This window comes from Bacillus rossius, chromosome 10, assembly GCF_032445375.1.
Source record: "Bacillus rossius redtenbacheri isolate Brsri chromosome 10, Brsri_v3, whole genome shotgun sequence".
NCBI classification, from domain to species: domain Eukaryota; kingdom Metazoa; phylum Arthropoda; class Insecta; order Phasmatodea; family Bacillidae; genus Bacillus; species Bacillus rossius.
The window spans coordinates 24,925,690-24,929,174 of record NC_086337.1 but is presented as its reverse complement, the minus strand read 5'-3'; the positions used below and the strand labels follow the sequence as shown (position 1 = coordinate 24,929,174).

General features: G+C 30.8%; 1 long non-coding RNA gene across 1 annotated transcript; it reads left to right on the top strand.

The window, feature by feature from the left end:
* Positions 1-323: 323 nt before the first annotated feature.
* LOC134535854 (uncharacterized) lies at positions 324-2,549 on the top strand. The gene is made up of 2 exons (XR_010075717.1): positions 324-565; positions 2,324-2,549. It is a non-coding gene; the product is annotated as an uncharacterized LOC134535854 (long non-coding RNA).
* The last annotated feature ends 936 nt before the right edge of the window (positions 2,550-3,485 follow it).

Below are 3,485 nucleotides of genomic sequence, written 5' to 3'. Positions count from 1 at the left end.
GAAACCTAATTTTTTAAAATTAATTTCATTCTTGATCATATAAAGGTATGTGGCACAGAAGTATTTATACCAACTTAAATTATATTGTTTTACGCTTTTTTCCCCAGTATTGAACATTACCAGCAGCAATATTTCGCACGAAAAAATGAAGAATGGCAGAAAAATTTTCATCGGAGGTTCAAAGGTAACATTTCAACTCTTATAATAAATTTTTACCATGAGCAAGATAAGAATATAAAAAAATACTATTTATTTAGGAATGTAAGGCCAAGGGGTTTTGGAATGAAAGCAGGAAATATACTTTAAAAACCAGGCGGGCTGATTACGAGCACACACTTTGCGTTATAAGTTGCGATAAATAACGAAGGTTTGCGAAGAATATCGCAGGAACCAGCAACGTGATTACGAACACATCCTGTTTCGTTAAACTTCGAATATTGATGACGTTGTGGCGGTATATATCGCAAACTTTGATTACGAGCACACTTTTCAAGTGATATTTATCGCACCGTAGCTACGTTATATATCACGAGCATTTCAACTGGTGATACGAAGCGAATGTGAGGTAAGTGATATAATTACTCTTAAAAATAATGTCCTCCCGTCCTAAAAACGTCATTATAATCGCACATTATTGTTTTAAATATAGTCGAGTACGATGTAAAGCGATGAAGTTAAACGTAAACAATTGTTTTAGGTTAGTGTGTGCATATTTAACACGCGAACATTATTCTTAACATGCTATTTCTGTTTATTAATTGTACCATGGGATCATTGTTTTCAATGCATAGTTTGTGTGGAATAATTATGAAGTGGTTTAAATACGATCAAAGTAGGTAATAAGAATATTAATAAATGCTGTGTCATAGCTTATCAAATTAATCCTAACCTAAAGAGCGATATTATTTACACGCACATTATGAACTCAAGATAGCTATAAATAGTTCAAATAGGCTACTTATGTATATTTTGTGTTCGGGTATTTGCTCAACATGCGATTTTTTTTAATCTGTGCGCTTGTAGACTTCAGACAGTAAATTGTATATTTCTCTATTTAGTTTCAGAAAGCTATTTCCGGCCTCCTTGTGTGTTCAATTGTGCAAGACATTTTTCATTTGTGCTCATTCATTTACATATTGGCTCTATTACCTAAATGTGTTAACATTGGTAATTGTTAACAAGTGGGGCTGATCATAAAACAAATAACTTGATGAATAATTTATTTATGAATTCCCCTCCTTAAACAGGATGATTCTATTAAATAACATTTCGAGCTTTTATGTAGGGGAGGCAAGGCTTTATTATAAAAATAAGTTTATGAAAACGGTAATTTTGAGTTCCTATTATTAACCTTGATACTTATTTCTGTTGAGATATTTCAAGTTGTTTACTGTTTAAATTGTTGGTTATGTGTGGGTAGCTACACTTCAAATACTGCAAACCTATTCATGTCTACAGTTGGATAGGTTAGCTACATTTTAAATATTGTAAAATGAGGTAAATCTGGTGAAAAGCTACTTGTCCATATGTTTTTTTAAAATTATTTATTAGTTTTCAGACATTAATTCCAATAATTAACATAGGCTATCAATACTGTAACATTGTTTTACTAATAGAAAATTAAGCTTACCTCACCTAACCAACCATCCACACATATTTTGTAGTACAATTAATGTAACTAACCTAACTTAACTAACCATTCACACAGATCCACACTATTTTTTTGTTATTTTTAATTCATCTAACAAACTTAATGGTGGGAATGGCTGATTTGATTAGGTTAATTACAAATACTTGAAAGTAGTGTAGACAGTTTATTAGGTTATGGTAGTTATATTAAATATACTGTGAACTCATTTTAACAGTTTTTAAGAATTATATATTGTAACACAGCTAACTCTAACCTAACCAACCACACTACAGTTTATACCTATTATTTTTTTTGGTAACATAACTTAAGAAACAGTTCACAAAATCACACAGTAAGTATTTTTAATGTAGCTTACTTAAGTCAACCAATCATTCTCATGTATAAATTTTTTGATTTACCTAACCTAACAAGCTATTAAAATGGCATATTTCTAGTTTAACTGCTTGAAGAATTACAACACACTCATGGAGAATTGTTGGAAAAGAAGTCGAAAAGTTAAAATTGTTTTTAGAAATTAAAGAAAAATGAATGCAGTTATGCGTTACATCGAGGAATATTAGCTCAATAATATCATCTTAAAAATTATTTTTATTAATCAGGCCCTCTTGTTAACAATTAGTAGCCTACCAAACTATATTACACTAATTTAGTTAATGTTTGAAAATATTTCAGGTTCTACACAATGGCCTTTGCTGCCTTTCTGCTAGCTATCGAACTGGAGGAGAAGGCAGAGAAGATTGTTAAGAAACCATCAAAATCCCTTCGAATTGCCAGATTGCACCCTCATAGCAGTTGGAAAACCTTAGAAAATGAAGAAACATGAAGAAACGAGCTATGCAATTTAATAAATACTTTGTTATCAAGTTTGTTGCATTTATTAAAGAAATTGTGAAAATAAGTGTTCACTCATTTCCATGTTTGTATACAAAAAATTATTTCTTAACACAATATTTTCTCATAATTGGCAATTTTAGCACATGCCTCTAGCATGCCTTTTAACTTTTCTTTAAGTTCTTTGATGCATTTTTAATCAAATTGCTGGTTACCATTTCAGAAGCACATATTCCCAATGCTTCTCATCAGCTGCCAGCTGTCTTTCTTGAATGTTGTTTATCAGCTGCCAGCTATCTTTCTTGAATGCTGCTCAACTGATATTTTTTTTTTATTATTTTTAAATTGTACTATTGATCATTACCAGTATGAATTGTATAGGTTACACTAGGTATCATAGAGGCAGAGTTATAATAAAGGAGGTGCTAATAACAAAGTACAGATTCTATAAAGTATGCTGACTAAAAGAATTATCAAGGTTTTTCCAGTCAAATATTTCACAATGCTTGTATCTAACCATTCTTTACTTTTTTTTGTGTAAACAAGATATAACATGGAAGAATTTCATTAGACTAGCTGACTATCAATGCAAGTTCCAGCAGGTACAACTGCTTGTTGTTGCTAGTGAGCCCATTTGTATACAGTATTGACATTTTTTCATGTGGACGAATATAAAAAAAATATTTTGAACTAATTTTTATTATTGTAAGTTTAGAATCAATGTAGGTATGTTTATTGAGACTGAGACAAGTACAAACAAATTAAATGACACACATTGCATTTAGCTAGATAATTCAGGAACAAATATTGACTTACTTAGTATGATTCATCTTGCGATAAAGTTTGGTACAGCTCCATTCCTTGCACCTCCCCAGTCAACACTCTGCATCTTTTGAATTTTTATCATCACTCACTGTTCTTATCTTTCTATTTATCATCAGAATAACCAATAACCATTAAATCTGTGCTTAGATGTGTGTGAACATTAAAATAAGCAATTTTT